This window comes from Anastrepha obliqua, chromosome 4 (genome assembly GCF_027943255.1).
Source record: "Anastrepha obliqua isolate idAnaObli1 chromosome 4, idAnaObli1_1.0, whole genome shotgun sequence".
Taxonomy (NCBI): Eukaryota; Metazoa; Arthropoda; class Insecta; order Diptera; family Tephritidae; genus Anastrepha; species Anastrepha obliqua.
The window spans coordinates 40,364,401-40,383,654 of NC_072895.1; the positions used below are offsets into that span (position 1 = coordinate 40,364,401).

General features: G+C 33.1%; 1 protein-coding gene across 3 annotated transcripts in view; it reads right to left on the reverse strand.

Annotated features, from left to right (window-relative positions):
• The window catches only part of LOC129243708 (BMP-binding endothelial regulator protein), a 161,312-nt gene extending 146,911 nt beyond the window's left edge, over positions 1-14,401 (reverse strand). For 2 of the 3 annotated variants that reach the window (XM_054880926.1, XM_054880927.1), the window contains exons 1-2: positions 12,645-14,401; positions 3,756-4,626 (exon numbers count right to left, since the gene is read on the reverse strand). The gene's annotated coding sequence lies outside the window, so the exon portion shown is untranslated. The remainder of the gene's footprint in view (positions 1-3,755; positions 4,627-12,644) is intronic. The other variant, XM_054880928.1, reaches the window with a different exon arrangement.
• Between the last annotated feature and the right edge of the window lie 4,853 nt (positions 14,402-19,254).

Consider the following 19,254-nt stretch of genomic DNA (forward strand, 5'->3'; position numbering starts at 1 on the left):
TTATGGAAATGGTCGACCTTTAAAAACAGCGCATCGCAAAATTTAAAAAAACTGGTACTGTTGAAAATAGCAAAACGACTGATAAACCAAAAACTAAACGATTGCGATGCGATTCACTCTTGCTATACTATAGAGCAGTGATGGTAAATGATTTTTTGAAAAATCCCTACACAGCCCAAAAAAATTCCCTACTTTTCCCTACGCTTCAAAAAATGTTCCCTACAAAATTCCCTACATATTTTTCTCCTGTGTTTACACAATAATGAGGCACTTGCAACGTCAAAATTGAATTATTTGTTTAAGTTTTGGGCTTGGTGCTGTTTTGACACTTTAATAAGAAATTTTATTTCAAAAATATATATAAATACACATATTTATTATATTATAAACACATACATATACAAAGAAAAATTCAGCAAAAAAACTAAAAATTAGACTTTTTTATTACAATCAGTTCTGTTTAAAATAAGACAGAGTTTCTATTTTTTCAGAATCCGTCACGATTACTTTTAAGATTGGGATTAAATGGTCCACCACTTGCAGCGCGACATTATGCTCAGCGAAGGACATGCTAAGTTTTATTTCGAAATTTCTGGAACCATTTGGTTTACTCGGCTTTTTCTTAAAAAACTGTTTATTTTAGGTGTCTTCTTTATTGTCTTGATATTTTTTTGGTACAATTTTGCTGCTTCTGCAAATTAAAATTGCCGCAGTTCAAAACTTTGTCGCACTCAGCGCATTTGCATTTAAATGAATCGTTAGCCACAGCTTTCAACCAGCCACTAAAATTGTCGTCTTCAAGCCACTTGTTATTTAACTTTTGTTTCCGATACTTGAATTTTCTCCTGGTGTTCCTCCGAAGAGTCATTTGAAAAGGAGGAGCTCATTTCTGTAAAATATATAAATTTTAAATATAAAAAAAGCTAAAACTAAAATAATTGCAAACTTACTTCACAAGTGAAAAGCACCAGAAAATATGGGACAACAATTTTCGCGCGAAGAAAAAATCGCGTTAGCGTTAACGAAGAAAAAAATGGTAACGTGGCCGTATTAACGCTTTAAAAGTATGCTGCCATAAGGAAAAAACACTGGCATGAAATCTTACTGCGGCTTTTTATTTGAAATGAATTTTTTAATTTTTTTTTTTTAATTGAATTATTGAAAGTATTGCCCATCGCTGGCTACTACTTTTTCCCATCTTTCTGGTAGATCTCGTATACCGTCGCGGTAAAATTGTTTATCTTTTGAGGCTATCCACGGATCAAGCCATTTTTTGATGTCTTCATATGAATGGAACTGCTGGTCAGCTAGACCATGTGTCATCGATCGGAACAGGTGATAATCGGAGGGCGCAATATCTGGAGAATATGGCGGGTGGGGTAGGATTTCCCATTTCAGTGCTTCCAGGTAGGCTTTAACAGGTTTGACAACGTGAAGCCGAGCGTTTTCATGCTGTAGAATTACTTTTTCATATCGCTTGGGTTTACGTTATGTTATAATCGACTTTGCACACGAAATCCTGCAAATTTAGAAAGAAGCTGTTTTTTGTAACAAAGAGCTTCAACGAGTTGTTTCACAAATATAGCAAACGAAAAGATTTCACTATAAAATTAATTTTATTTCAAAATTTCAGCTGAAAACCGGCCCGTCACAATTGTGTTTAACCGACTAAATTTTCCGACGAAAGTGGATCAGCTGATCACCACCCGTCAACCCTTTACTTGCTGTCCCGCTGCAATTCTGTTCCGGGCCTAATACTCATCAAGTGCTTCTGAACGAAAGCCATTTTACGCAGTGCTACCAATGAATGTTTAATTATGTCAATTGCTTCATCTATGCGCCAACGCTAACGTATGGCGTATCGAAGACAGTTAATATATTTGAGCAGATTCGGGAATAGAGTGAATAGAAGGTGCGTTAAGGAAAGACTAAATAAGGAGAGAGTTGGAATAGGGCATATTTAAAAACATATTAGTTTGAGAATCACTGCATGCTGGACCAAACATTTCAAAGGCGGCAAATATCCAAGGCGCAATATAGAAGGTGGTGTGATTAGAGTAGTTGATTTCCTCTTGGTCCATTCGCCTTTAATTTGGAAGTGTCAGTAAAACGGAATGACGGAACTTGTTGATGTGTTGTGAATGTGCGACAAACTAACTTATCTATTTATCATTCATTTTTTTTCTCTTGACAGTTCTGATTTTAAAAACTTTGGTGTTGTTGCTCGAATGCTACTATCTTGAATAGATTCACCTTAGCACATATCCACCTCTGATAAATTCCCGTGAGCATTGATAAAAGGGAATGAATTCAAACAATATATTCTATCCATGTGAAAACAGGGCAGATGGGTAGAAGTCGCAAAGAAGATTCCCTACCTAACGGTGAACGAAAGAGAGAACTCAAGTGCTGTTGAATTCCTATCGCATAGTCGTATAGTCGCAGAGTCGCATTTAGGTAAATCGGGAAAAGCTCGCTCACTTGAGAGCTCTTTAATCATAGAAATGATTCTGTAAACTAGAATTGAAAGTAAGGCTCAGATTTCGGTGGCGTTAAAATTTCGATATTCTTAACATGCTATGGAAAAAGGTATCATATTACACCTACATAGGTACATGCATGTGCATGCATGCATTTACATATATGCGTACATAATTACATATGTATGTATGTATTTATTTAAGTAAATCTTTAAGCCATTTGGTGTGCCATGAATTATATATGTATTTATGTATGTACTTATGTAGGCATTATTGATAGCAATTCATAAAATACTAAACATACATATTTGCTAATATACAATACACAAAAAACAAAAAAAAAGCACTACAACAAAGCTAATAAGTGGCATTGGCAATTTGTAGAGCTGTTAATTCCATTGTGGATTTTGGCGTTATAAAATTCTCACTTCAATTTATCACAAAATAAAACGCAGGCTTCGACGAACACACACACACACACACGCATACACCCAAGCAGGCACTTGTAGACATGCCTTGAAAGGCGAACCAAGCGCGAGACAAAGTGATACTAACAATTGAACACGAACGCCTTTTGTATGGGCATGCAATTTGTGTGCAAATGTGCGTTTGCGTATGGGTTTATACATACAAACATACGTATATTGTACATATGTTTGGATGGATACTAAACATGGAGAGGCAATTAAAATATTTCACTATTTTATGGACTATAAACAACCAACAGAAATACCAATAGACTGAAAGACCAATAGCTAATAGATGAATAGGACAAAAACAAAAACAATGAAATGGAATTGGAATAGGAATAGGAATCGGTATAGCGTCAACAATGCTAACAACAACAAAAATTATGGTAGTGGCTACACCACAAACGATCATAACATATCAACAACAAAATTATAGTGGAACGGTAGCAGCAAAACGACTACTACTACAACAATTGCAATAACAGCAAATCAGCAACATTGTATGGTTACTGAATAAATATTACGTGGAGTATTCCCCATGAGCGCCGTGAGGTGGAATGTAGGAGGTAAGCGCTGCGTACCTGTTTCAAAGTAGAATCGCTTTTCTGAACATATATATGTGTGTATGTATGTGCATACGTGCATTTATACATATGTAGGTAGATATAAATGATTGCAGGAATGTAAATACACAATTACGTCTACTTTGCTAAACAAAATAATAAAAATAAAAAAAAACTCAAAGCAAATATTAAATGATAATTACATAGAAAAGTCACATATCCGTGCATACATAAATACATACCAACATAATCGTATAGTATTTCCCAGTTGTTGCGAATATTCTCGATAGCATTGCGAGGTGGAGCAGCTTACTTTTGGTGCTGATGGTTGTTGTTCTTGTTAATTTTATGCCTTTTGTCGCTTATAATACTTATTTGTAGAATTTTGCTGTACAACATCGATCGCTACGCACGTACATATGTATGTATATGTATTGGCATTATTCAGAGCAAGCGCGTGAGCATATCTACAATCCTATGGAAATCATACACACATACATATGTATGTACGGCTAAATGCATGCATAATAAATATTAAAAGTACTTATATAGCTATGTACATATATCTGTAGCAATACAGTAGCAGACGCTACCAGTAGGAACAGCCACGATCAGCGATCGACTTTCGTATACCCGACTTTCGTATGTATGCTTGCTTGTGCAAGGTATCTGGCGAGGTTCTACGATTATGGCACACTAGTACTCACTGCCCGACACAAATGGCATACGGCAAATTAATTATGCTCAGCATGTGGATTGATATCTGCTCAAATTTGAATCGTTTGTAATCGCCTTCGTCGCACTCGCAGACACGCGGGCAATCCCAAGCTGTATACGCCGCCGTTCGACAGCGCGTTTCGCCTAGCTTGGCTGGATGGTTGGTTGGCTCGTTCTAGGTGATTGAGTGCCTGATTTTGCGATGCGTTGTTGGTCGCTGCTCACTGCTCGCTGGTTTGCAAATCACTATTAAACGCAACTATTTTGCGGGCGCATACGCGTTTGTTTATACGTAATTTCGTGGCGCGAATGTGTAGATGGCTATCGGATGTTCAGACATAGATACGCCTAAGCGCGCGGGCGCACACCGTGTTGACCGACTAAGTACGTACATATCTGGAACGAAATTATTTCGTTTAAATAAATAATTGTTGGGTTTTCTTTTTGTATTTCCTATGCTTCATTTCTTTTGGTTTTATTTTATTGAATTTTATTTTATTTCATTCCCTTTCTTTATATATCTCACATTTAATTTTTTCCGAATTATTAGTAAAGTAATCTACTATCCTAAGCTAAGAAAGATTTAAATCCTAACTTTCGCGTTGAATGGAGATTCCGTCCGTACTGCCACCAAACTTAGTGTGTGCATCATTTCTTCTTGAACGTTTTATCAACAATAAGCATTTTGGTTGGTTTTATACAAAAAGGTGCAATTAATATTATATTTTCCAACAAATGGAGAAACTGGAGGCCGCCGTGGCCGAGTGGTTTGTATGTGTAATTGGTGGATAGAGGTTCGAAGCCCGTTGTGGACATGAAACAGAAAATGTTTCCTAAAAACGACAGTTAAGAGAAACTACAAAGACATATTAGTAATTTTAGTAATAATTTGCAGAATAGTTTCTGTAGAAATTTTGTTTGATAAACCATAAATCCCAAACTTTATCAAGTAGCAGTTTTTAACTGTCAGAGGTTGATTCAAATTGTACTACTGATTTTTTATTAATTACATAACCTTTAACTAAAAACAGAAAAAAAAACTCGGAAATTTTAAATGATCTTTAAGACAGCGGGCGTACAAGGAAAAAATATACTTTTAAATAATCGAAATTTAAATAAAATCAAATATCGGTTAAGTTTCGGACATCATGGCATATAATTCTATTAGTCAGAAATGACCTAATTAATAATGCAGTGTATTTATAGAGAAAACATGGCCTGATTTTGAATCCCATTATGTGCGTAAAGAGTTTTCCCAAGCAGCGGTTACCTACGGCAGGCAGTAGCCTACAATTATATTTTTGCGTTGAAAAAGTTTCTCATAAAACCATCTGACATCCGGAGGCGGTTAAACTCTATATTTATGGAGTAATGTTATTGGAGAAGAATATAGAGTTAAACACTCTGGTTGTACGCTTGAGTTGTGGTATTATGATGTTAATCACAGGCGCTTGCAACCGGCCCTTTTTTTCTTCTTCAACCAATCAACTCTTGGACCTGAGCTCTATATTTTTAATGTATATTTTCCCCTCGATAAATTGAACTACCTGTCGTCGAGAAAATTGCATCCAATAACACTAACTAGGAACTAATTGGCAGCATTTTTTAACTTGTGGTGCACTAAGTCCGAAATCAACCTATCACAAAACGTCCAATCACGTCAAAGTTTCGAAAAAATTTGCTTTTAAGCCGAAATTGAGAGTACCATATATGTACAGGTGAACAAAAAATAATAATTACATACAAATCGTAGCGATTGCCATTTTTTCAGATGAAGAATCTGTATTAGGATTGTGAAGTTTTAGCCGCCATAGCTGGCTCATTGCGCTCGATTGTTAGTTAACAGCTTGATTTTGAAACTTGCGTATGCTACTTTAAAGTAACTTGCCAACAAATTTTAACAAAATGAAAGTGATTGAGTAAAGTAAATTAACTTCAATTTTCAATAATTATCTAATTTCAGCGGCATGTTGTTCTATCAATTGCAAAGAATGGACATTTAATTGCACATTTAGTTTCTTACAAAAGTCTCTAAATATCAGAGATGAGATTCGAATAAGGCATATAAAAATCTATCGTAAACTAATTCTACTTAGGAAAAAGGCAATGCTACATAGTTTATTGAATATTTCAGAGATATATAAATTTTTTAAGTTTTATTTCAATATTAAATTTAGCTAAATTTCATTTTATTGAATTTCTTCTTTTTTAAACATTTATTTTTTATTATTTTACTTTTTTTACTTACTTGGTATTTCAACTATATTATTTATTATTTTAATAATAATGCTATATTTATTTTTTTATTTTTATTTTTAAATGGATTGCATTTTTTATTTTATTTTGTTCTTTGCTTTATATGTTATTTATTTTGATTTCCCGACTTTTACAATTTTTTTAGTTCAACTAATTTTTGTTTTATCTAACTCTTCCCTTAGGTTAAATATTTATTTTTTATTATTTTAACTTTTTATTTGATATTTTTTTATATTTATTTTATTTTTATTTTATATTATATAACCCGTTTTTATTTTATAATATATATTTTTTTAGTTTTTATTTTATATTATATATTTTTCATATTTATTTTGTATTATTTTTATCTATATTTTTTCTTAAATTAATTTAATTTGCTTTATATGTTATTTATTTTGATTTCAGTTTTTTTTTTTTTTTTGAAGTTAAATTCATTTTTTTAATTCAACTAATTTTTGTTTTATCTAACTCTTCCCTTAGGTTAAATATTTATTTTTTATTATTTTAACTTTTTATTTGATATTTTTTTATATTTATTTGATTTTTATTTTATATTATATAATCCGTTTTTATTTTATAATATATATTTTTTTAATTTTTATTTTATATTATATATTTTTCATATTTATTTTGTATTATTTTTATCTATATTTTTTTTTCTTAAATTAATTTAATTTGCTTTATATGTTATTTATTTTGATTTCAGTTTTTTTTTTTTTTGAAGTTAAATTCATTTTTTTAATTCAACTAATTTTTGTTTTATCTAATTATTCCCTTAGGTTAAATATTTAAAATTTATGATATTTGATTTCTTTTATATTTATTTGATTTTTATTTTATATTATATTATTGTCTGTTTTTATTTCCTAATATTATATATATTTTATTTTATATTTATTTTGATATTTTTCTTTAATTAATTCAATTTTATTATTTTTTTTTTTATTTATTCTCTTATTTATTTTGAATTCTCGATTTTTTTGGAGTTACATTAATTTTTTTAATACAACTCGTATTTTTATCGAACTATTTTCTTAAGTTAAATATTATTTTTATTATAGTAAATTTTAATTTGATTTTTTTTAATTTATTTTGTTTTTATTTTATAGTATGTATTTTATTTTGTATTTATTGCTACTTATTTTTTTTAGGTATTTTTTAATTAATCTCTAATTTTATTTATTTTGTGTACACTTTATTTCATTACACTTTGCTTTATTTTTCAAATAAATTTTATTTAATTTTTCTATTTCAATTCATTTTTTTCGTTTCATTTTATTTTATTTCACTTAACAATATTTCTCACCTAATTTTCATATTTTATATTATAAAGTATTTCGGCCGCCGTAGCCGAAAGAGTTGGTGCGTGACTACCACTCGGAATTCAGAGAGAACGTAGCTTCGAGTCTCCGTGAAACTCCAAAATTAAGAAAAAGCTTTTTCTAATAGCGGTCGCCCCTCGGCAGGCAATGGCAAGCCACCGAGTGTATTTCTGCCATGAAAAAGCTCCTCATAAACAATATCTGCCGTTCGGAGTCGGCTTGAAATTGTAGGTCCCTCCATTTTGTGGAACAACATCAAGATGCACGCCACAAATAGGAGGAGAAGCTCGGCCAAACACCCTAAAAAGGGTGTACGCGCCAATTATATACATACATATACACATATATATTATATAAATAATATTGTTTTGTTTAATCTTATCTTCTTCACTTGTTTATCTATTTCACTGAACATTATTTTACCTAATTTATTTTTTTAACTTTTATTTTTTAATTTTTTTCTATTTTATTTAATTTTCTTTTTTGAAATATTTACTTCTTTTACTTTGTTTTATTTTTATTGATTTTATTTAAATTATTGTATTTATGATATCTAATTATAATGTATTTTGCTTAATTTTTTTTTAATTTCACTTAATATAATTTTCATTCACTTTCTAATATAATTTTCATTAATTTTTTCACCTTTTTTACTTGGCATTACTTTTATTTATTTAAGTTAATTTTTTTTTTTAATTTTTATTATCTTGTTTCATTTTTCTCAATTCAATTTTTTTTTTTCGTTATTTCACTTAACATTATTTTTACCTAATTTGTTTTATATTATCTATTGTATTTTATTTAATTTATGTTCATTTTATTTTACGTTATTTTATTTTTATTGATTTTATTAACACTAGATTTGCCAGCTATTTAAATATACCTATTTTTACCAAAACCAGTCAAAATTACTGGTATTAAAGAAAAGTACTTAATGAGGTTTTCAGTCCTTATATAGTTTTAAAAAATAATAAAATAAGTTTAATAATATTCATTATAATACATAAATAGGCTTATAGACATTATAAATTAATCAAATTTTTTGTTATGTGTGGCACATCAGTCACAATTTTTACAAATTTTTCTCTGTGTACACTCTCCGCATACAATTTTCCTTGATATAGTTTCACCCGTCGTGTTTTTATACAATATCCAGGAATTTATGCCAGCTAAGCCAAGATATTAAAAAAAACTTGAAGTGGCCACCTTCTGGACTGACTTGACACTATATGTGCCATTTGATCAGAGATGTCGGCTCCAAATTTAGTTTTGTTATAAAAGGAAACACTTGTGTTTTGTACTTAGTACAAGTACTTTCTTATTTGGTTTACTCTTGTAAACTGTAAGTGTACATCCTTTTGATTCGTACAGCAACGTTGAGAAACGGGCCTATCATCTTTCTTTTGTTTACGATTCTTCGGCAACTCCCTCGTGTTTGCACGTATTGTGCCAACTAAAGAAGTGTTTTTGGACGTTAATTTTAGCGCCAGAGGAACACTAGCAAAGAAGTTATCTGTTGTTATGGTCCTACCTTTCATAGTATACGGTTAAACAAGTTTCATTACAACAAATTCACTTAGCGGGGTTTATGAATCTCGAGCCTCATCTTCCCTAAATAAGGAAAGCCACTTACCACATATTTGGTTTCATCATCAGAGGCCAGCCAAAATTGTATGCCAAATTTCTGAGGTTTGTTTGACATATATTGGCTGAACCTGCATCTGGCCTTTGTTGGAAAGAGCTGCTCATCCACCGTAATATAAGCTCCTGGTTTGAAGCAATTTCAGATATTTTCTATAAATTTATCCCAAACAGTTGAAACAAAAGCGAGTTTGTCCCCTTGCAAACGTTGGCTCCTCTCATTTTTTTGTCGGAGCGAATGAAACGTAGAATTTCGGTGAAATCACGCCTACTCATAGTTGAAGAAAAAAATTTTGGTCCCCACTTGTTATTCCATAAGTATTCAAGTCTCAAAGTTTTTCCTTCGTACGCCCCACGTGCATACAATATGGCAATAAATGCTTTAAATTTTGCTTGCATTAGTATCCATTTTTCCCCCAAAACGCGAGAGGCTTCTAATTCTGTACAAATTCTTATATTTTCTAAGATGTGATGGTCAATTAGTAATAAAAATACGCTACTTAGCTCCCCCTTCATAATATTTCTTTTTGCATATGCTGTAGGCCCGGGTTCATCCTTGAAAATACTCTGAACTGGCAATCTTCCAGCAACACCCCCTTCTCCATTTTTTTCCAAATAGTTCCATCTGAACCAATTTCAGTTTGCTGATCTTGTATTTCATGTTCAGCTTCATCTTCAGAACTGGAAGGCAATTGTATACATCTTTGTCTACGTTTATTTGGAATGTTTTTGTAATCACTGTGGGAATCATATATTTTGTCGCGAAAATAGATTGCAATACTTACCAGTTGCACCCAATATCATTTCATCACATAGAAACTTGCACCAGTCATTTTGACTGGTACTGGTATAAGTGTCAATAACAGAAAATATATTCATTTGTTACGAATATACACTGCTGGTCTTAGGTTAGACGCACGTTTAGTTGCATACAACTTTGCTTCATATTTATTTATTAAAGGGCGGTAGAAAAGAAGTTGAAATGCAAACACATTTCTTATTTAATGATACTTTAAATATAATATTCAAATGATTATACATATGTATTTAACAAAATTGTGTTTTTCAAACATTTTCTTAAAGCTAATCAAAATAAGGCAAGTTTTTCTTGGTCATTAGAATAGACGCACTTTGGCTTTTTAATTTTTATAAGAAAAGTATTTGGATTTTAACTTAAATTAATATTTGATTTATTTGAAATAAAAAAAAAAAATAATTTCAGTAATGAGTACTGCCTCCTTTGTTAGTAATAACTTCATAAATCCGGTCCTTCATAGAATGATACAAGGAATCTATGTAGTTCAAGGAAATCTCGCTCCAAACACGTTTAATATCTGCAGTTAGTGTTTCCTTATCTTCGTATTGCTTTGCTCCTTCCGTGTTAGCCAGCCCCAAACATTTTCAATTACGTTAAGATCTGGAGAATATGGTGGCCAGGTCATGATATTAACGTTTTGACTCGAAATAAAAGATTTTACTACTCGAGAGTTATGAATAGGAGCATTGTCTTGTTGAAAAATCCAAGGAATTGGTCCAAAGAGATCTTTTAATTTTGGAAATACGGACTCCAACAATGTTTTGACGCGAACGCCGTTCATCTTTTGATCGATAAAAATCAAGTCAATTTTTCCATAAAACGTGATAGCATCCCACACCATTATTCCCCCTTCTCGGCTATGGTGGCGACTTAAATATAGCTCATCTTTCCGCAAATCGTGATAATAATATTGAAATCCATCAGGGCCATCTAAATTAAAACGTTTTTCATCAGTAAATACAACTGAACGCCAATCATTTAGTCGAGTGTCAGATTGGACAGTCCACGTCATGTATTCTTTCGCGAATTGAAGCCGGTTTTCTTTGCGTATTGCATTCAAAGGGGTTTTTTTTTTTTTGATTTTTAGACGCTTCAGGTGTTCTGCATTTCTGATCGTACGCTGAACAGTTGATAGGCTTGCTTTTACTCCAGCGAATTCCTTAATTTTAGCAGCAGATTTAGTCGAATTCGAAGCAATTCTAACAATTTGGCGTACTGCTTGTTTTGCTAGTGCCTTTTTCCCCCTTTGAAGTTATTTCCATATGCCTCTGGATCCTTCAAATATCTGTCAACCGTTCTGGAGCTGCGATTTATTTGTTTGGCAATGTTCCGATTGGACAGTCCTTGGGAGTGAAGAAAGTCTGCTTTTTGACGTTCCAATAAGCTCATAACTGCACCTTTTCCTATTTTTTTCTTCAAATGTAGCTCGAAAACACTTTATTTGTTTATTTGTTTTAAGCTGCGTCTAATTCAATGACTAACCGAAAACACGTGTGATTGCCATTGGAATTTCTATAATCTCCGAATGTACAGTTATTTTTTCGCAAATCAACCAGCTGTCAGCATTTTTTCTTTCGAACAAGATTCGCACTTTGATAAGAAAAGCATTCTGGACAATTAGAACAAGCATGATAATAAATAATTGATTTTGTTTAAAAAAAACGATGGTGCGTCTAACCTAAGACCAGTAGTGTATGTATATAAAATAATATAAAGTTCCTAGAAATGATTCTTTAGCTATAGCTGCAAAAGTCATGATATCATTACAGAAAGAAAATATTACATGCAGTAGGGGTTTTAAATTCAAATTGCCAAACCAGTCACAATAACTGGTCTGGTAAATCTAGTGTTAAAATTATATTAATATTTTATATTTTTTTATTTAAATTAATTTATTTTGGTTTATTTCAAATTACCTTTTTTACTTTACATTATTTTTATTTATTTTATTTTATTTTATTTTTTTATTCCAAATTTTTTTATTTCATTTGGTTTCATTTTATTTTACTTTCTATTATTACTTTTATAATATTTTACTTCTTTTATTATTTTTTCTTTTATTCAAATTAATTTTACATTACATCTTACATTACATCTTATATTATTTTATTCCACTTTACGTTATTTTTATTCATTTATTTTATATTATCTTATTTTTATTTTATCCAATTTAATTATAATTTTCATTTCGTTTTATATATTTTAATTTTATTTATTATTTGTTTTGTAATTTTGTTTAATAATTAACATCTTAAAGGGATGTTTTAAGCTTCTACTTATTTTCATTTTGGTTTATGTAATCTTATTTCAATAATCACAATAATCATAAATCGTGTCATTAATTTTCCATTTTTATCACTAATAAATACTGAACTTACATTTCTAAACCTTTTTGTCGCCGTGTATTCGTACATTTGTAACTTTTGAATCCGATTGTAATGCCATTATTATTACTCTCTCATGCACATTTCATCAATTTTACAACCGTTAATTACAGCGCGCGGTGAACATAGACGAGGAAAAATTGCGACTGGCTTTTTTTTATTATTCGTATATTATTAAATTTTTGCGTTTTATTAATCGTCTTTATAATTTCATTTATTATTTTGCAACATGTTGTTTTTGTTTAAGTATTAGTTTTCATATTTCATGTTATTACAATTTTTTCACACAATCACTTGTAGCAATCAGCATTCACTTCGAGTAACGACGGGCTGCGCTGCGCGCTTCATGAATGAGTTGTGACTTTAAAAATTGAATTTCACATGCAAGCGGCAGCCGAGACAACAATAGCACACGACAGTTGATTTGTGAATGAATAGAAAACTCGTGCGGAATCGTCTTAAATGACTGTTGGGCACAGGACTGCTGCACTCGGCAGCAGACAACGATAACAGAAAATATTAGGGAAGCTAAAGCGCATAGAGGTTGCTTGGATGTGATGGACGCAATGAATGATGGAAAGAAAATTTCGCGTATAGTATTTTTGTTATCATTGCATGTATGTATGTATGTAGATTGATTATAATACTAAATTTCCTCTCCAATTATCAACTCCTTTCGCCCCAACTTTTCCGAGCGCCTTATAAGATTTTCACTCTTTTAAATTCACAATTGATGTTACTGCCAAAAATATTTATCGTCTAAACGGCTTGCGTGCTAAATCTATAACCAAAGTGTTAATTACATGCGCGCGCTACTGATGTGTTGTATTAAAGACGCACACGCACTCGCCATAAATTGAACGGAGAACTATGTCCATATGTAAATGCCGTCGTGGTATGGCAATTTATTTGGTAGCGCGGCAAGCTTCAATAGCTTTTGAGCTTAAACGCGTTCGTTTATTTTACAGTTACACAGCTACAGTTCTTGTAATTGTAAATAATTATAATTATTATGGTATGGCGCCACTCAATTCGTGGTCTCTAATAAGCCACCGTCGTGCCGCGCGTCAACTCTCACGTAAAGTTAGTGACCAAAAGCACCGTCGTTGTGGTGCTGCTGAAGCGAAGCGTCGCCGAGTTCACACGAGTTTAATTGCAGTGCTGCTTGTTAAAGGTACTTAATTGCTTCTGTTAGTTTGATATATTATTATTATTTTTCTTTTTTCTCTTGCTTGCGCGCTAATCATTTTAGAAAATTGCCATGTATTATTTAATTTAGTAATCTTTTCTTCGCTGCCAATACAAAGGGGCTTGGAAAATACGTCCAACGTCACAAGAATTTTCCGCTATTAGATTTAACCTTTTTGCCGCGCCACTTAACTTATATTTTTGCTCATATTTTCACACAACAAATTGTAACACAATAACAAATAGGCTTCCATAGGCAAAGGAAATGTTCATAACTCGTTTTTATTAGTCGCCGCGCTCAGAACTCGAATTGTGAAGCAACGCGCATTTGCTTTTTTTGTTGAATTTTGCTATTTTTTTACCGTACGCCGGTCGTATTCGTTGTTGTTAAAACAGTCGCGTTTGAAAGTTGGTTAGCAAGGAAAAATACGAAATGCGCGCACGTATATTTACTGTCCGCCGCCACCAGTAAACTGTTATGTTCTAAATAAGCGACTGTGACCAAACACTTGGTTAGCCAGCTTGTTGACTGTCATTTAGTTCGTTTGCTTGACTGCTGTTGGCCGTTTTACTTGTGCTCCGTTGCTCACTTCTACAACACTAATACGCTAACAACATTGACGATTGGTGGTGCTGCTGCTACAACACTTTACATGTGATAACACACGAAGAGAGTGAGCCAATCGTCGTGTACTCTCCCGTACGTTTACTAATTTTACGCGCTCTCCTCATGTTGCTATTAAATGCTGTTGCTTATTACCACTTAATGTTATAGTTGAAGGTACACTAAATAAAACATCGAGAGTATTAACGAGAGCCAATAGTTTTGACTTTTTTTCGTCGTTTACTACTAGCGGCTGCGAAGCGTTCACACATTGATGCTGCTGCTTCTATCGGTCAGCATCGCTTTGCAAAGAGATGCGTTCATATATTACCAGTATTACCATGAGCCGTGGCTCCTAGTGCAGTTTTTTCAGATTTCGTGTAGTAAAGTAATAGAGCGCGCTAACAGATTGTTACCAAGCAAGAGCGCCCTGCCGGCATTATCAAAACAGAGCGCACAAAATGCCAATTAACAGAGTTTGCTGATGAGAGCATTACATGTGAAGTGTCTTAGGGCAAGAGTGTTGCTGCTTGTGTGAACAATTTTTTGTGCTACAATGTTATGCTATTGCTAATTGCTCTCTGTTAGCAGATCCGGCGGCTGCGCTGATAGTGTTTTTTTCTTTCTTTTTTTTTCAAAAAAAGTGTTAATACAAGAATCCAAGACAATGGCGGTTGTAGGCCAAAATTATTGTCATATGGGAAGTGAGAGTGGTTTGGATAAGAATTTTAATAATCATGCCTACTTATGTGTGTACAAAGTTTGGTCTTACTGAAGAAAGTTGCACATATTTGCTTAAGAGTGGGCGGTGTCATGCCTGTTTTACAATGTTTTTAATCTTACCTAAAATCATCATTCTTTAAAATCATACCTACCAAATTATATACAGTAGCTAGGTGTTACGCGATAACACGCGGGAAATAAAGTGTAACACGTCATTCAGATCAACAAAGCAGTCCAAAGTGCACAACTCCTCTCTCATTAAGCCCGACAGCAATAGCTTCTCGAACGACTGGAGTTCGGTTCTGATGGATTTACGCAAAGTATAAAAGCGAATGTTACAGAATTATTCCGCCGTCCATCAGTGGTTAACGATGGTGACTGCCATCAAAGATGAATAAAGTTGAGATAAACAATCAATCAAGCTCTACAAAGAAGCGGTGGGAAAGCTGCAGCCTAACAACGGCTTAGTACTCGTAGTTGTGTACAGGGTTGACGTACCTATCGGGTAGCGAAATCATCCAAACCAGAAGATATCATAGAGCTCATACAACTTCGAAAGGATGACCTTTCTACGAGTTTTTTGGGCTATACCCCGAGCTAGCGAGAACAAGAAGAAACAATGGCGGACTATAAAGAAACCTAAGCCTAAAAAATTAACTAGGCAATGCCTCGAATGAACTTTGTGATTCGCCAAAAAGTTAGACATCATGCGAGCAAACCTACGTATTCTAACCTATTGGACGAATCCGATTTCTCGGCGACCTCTAAACCGCTCAAGTAGCAGATTAGCTCTAAAAGTATCTGAACCTGAGCAAGCAGATGCAAGCGTGGTCAAGAGTGAGTGACCAGCACCAATCGCACCAAGCATCAATACTTGACTGACTATGAAGATGATACAGATCAGCTAAATTGACTTGTACCATTTCAAAGCAGCAGTGTATGGAGTTACAGCATGACGTGCCCCCCATAATATTATGAAGTGTGTATGTAAATCCTGGTTGTTTCAGCAGAGCAGAACCGATTATCGTGGAGACGTCAAGTGAGAGATTCAATGAGACGCTGATTCTCCTATGATCTCCTATCTGTAATTCAAAGATTTACCTCTAATCTCATAATCCCAAAATGCCGGCTTATTAAGTACTGAAAATGTCAGGATTAGTTGATATGAATTATATAATACATTTTTTTATTTTGTTTTTTTGTCAAAAGTCTTGTTAAGAGAAAGTTCCCATTAATCAAAAAATTCATTTCCTCCAATTCGAAAACATATTCAACATATAAACCAAAATAAAATTGTATAGAGTGAACTAATTACGAGTACAGAGAAATTTAGTTTATTTCAGTATTTGCTGCATAGTGGCCTCTTATTATTAGTTTGGAGAAAAATAAATCCATTATTTTCTCGATAGTTGTAGTGATCGATAGTATCGATCAAACAATTTACAGTCTTTTGATGGAATTGTGATGAGAAGTTTATGGAATTTTTCTAATTTTTACATAAAGTTTCAAACTTGGATGTACATGGTGTTTGTTGGACAATGAGCTACACTTTTATTAAAAATAGTAAACATTCAAAAGAATACAAGGAAAATACGCAAAACTGGTCAAAATATTGCGGCGATGCTTTGTCTAAAGCCAGTCCTTGAATTTTGAAGTAACCGAAGGCCAAGTGATTTGTTTGCAATTTTTATAACAGACAGATTCAGATACTTTATCTGGCGTGCATAGTCTGCTTGCTACTTTTAATATTTTTAATTCCACAACTTTCGTGCATGAAACACCAATATGAAAAAAAGTTGTTTCTAGTGGCGGTCGCCCCTCGACAGGCACTAGCAAACCTCCGAGTGTATTCCTGCATATTTCCATGAAAAATCTCCTCATAAAAAATATCTGCCGTTCATAGTACTTCAAAACGCAGGCCACAAATAAAAGCTCGGCCAAACACCTAACAGAAGTGTACGCGCCAATTATTTATTAATTAATTTTTAATTCCACAACTTTTAATAAGGCCCACTATGCGAACTTGTGGCTGCTAAGCCGGCAGCGTCGCTGGTGCGGGTGTCACCGCACTGCCACTGCAAACATTGACTGGCGGCGTCATTTTATTCCATAGACTCATGAGTAATACTACCGATTCTTTGGAAAAATTTAAATATTTTTAATTTGCATTTTTTATTATTATTTGCAATTACCACACTTCAATTGACTCAAGTCATTCCAAGCCAAATTGCCGGTACCTATCTACATATGTGCACATAAACATATGTATGTATGTATGTATAGCACCAAGCGCGCTTATGCCAGTAGACAGTTGTTTCGGTAATGAAGTTGTACACACAGACACACATACAAAGTTAACGTGAGCATTGATGATGATTCAAATCGCTAATATTTACATTATCAATCACAGTGGGGTTATATAAATATGTATATACATACATACATATGCATACATATACACACTCCGATGGCTATTAGAGAAAAATTTAAGAGGGTAATCAAAGTACTCGTGTTCGATAACAAAATAAGCCGTCACCAGCCATCAATCGGAATCAAGAGCGTAGGCGAAAGTTCCCAGAGCAGAAAGAGCAAAAAAAAAAACAATTAACGAACGCAAAATTTGCCATCACTCAAAAAACTGGTAGAAGAAGAGATATCAGCTGAGTTTGTTTTAAAATGTTTGTGTTGTCCAAAAAAATCCCATAAAAATACTTTTTAAATTCTCATTTTTTGTTGACAAATTTTCCAATTTTCTGGCCATAAGCCGCAAAATTCGAGCCGGCGCAAGAACAGAAGTGCACCAAAGACCAGATTAAACATAAAAAAAAAAATTGTTTAGTTACAAAAAGTTCAGTCATATGCTTTTTTTGCTAGCTAAAATTTCCCCAGCCTGGTTAGGTTAGGTTAGGTTATAATGGCTGCCCAGAAAGTGGGCCCACTTGGGCGAAAAAGTGGGAAAGAAAGAAAGGAAAAGAGATGAAGAATGAAGAAGTGAAGATGAAACTGATAGGATGAAAAGAGTGAGAGGAGAGCGTGGAGGGGAAGGAAAAGAAGGTTGGGATTACGAACGGTGACTAATTTGCGGTTATGTTAGCCGCTTTGTGCTTCTTGTGAATTTCATCAATTTTTGGTATTTCTCCTACCCAAAATGAACGTCGTTCGTACATCAGACTGTCACTTTGCTCTCTCAATTTTATGTGGTGTATAATTGTTTGGCTTTATCGAACTCCTACTTGCAAAAATTCTGAAAAACTTTTACAATTTTTTGAGTTATTGAACGCAACTAATATCTCGGTTTATTAGTCGTCTCAAATTATTTTATAAAAATTGTTTATTTTATAAATTTTTATTCAGACTATTTTATTACTTTAAAATTTTCTTATGTTAGTTTGTAATCAGATTTAAATGACGGCACGGAAGAATTTCAAAACCATCATTACTCATATGCAAACACACACACACACACACACACACATGTTTACCCACGTGCGTGCATATGTATGTATGTATGAATAGTGTACATCTAAAGCGCACCGCGCAATAAATATTCAAATTTCAATTGTCTCGTGTTGTGAAATTTCTAAAACGCCCCAATTTTTGATGTACTGCAAATTAATTACAGCAAAAAAACGCGCAAGTACGAAAATATCTTGCATTTGCATGTAGTTCAGATACATACATTTATATGTATAGGGCTACAGTGACGGCCATAAAAGTTAGACCAGCTAAAAAATTATGATTTCAGAATATATGTTCGTATGTATATACGTTGCGGTTTCAATAGAAAATGTTTGGCATTTACAAAAATTTGTGTCTTTATAATATAAACCTAAAAGTAAATAACATAAAAACTAGATGGAAGTATGTATGTATACTCCTGTGTCCACAGCGCGACATGTTTGAAAGTTTAAATATTTATTATTTAATTTTTTTTTTTTTTGCAGTTTTGCAGCCCATAAAATTTTGGTATAATATAGTGCCAGTTTGAAATAGCTCAAACTCGCGTTGATTTATTCTATTCTATTTTTTTTTATTGTTGACGGTGACAAATACTCGAAAATTTGTTCACCTTGAGAGCTCACGACGGTG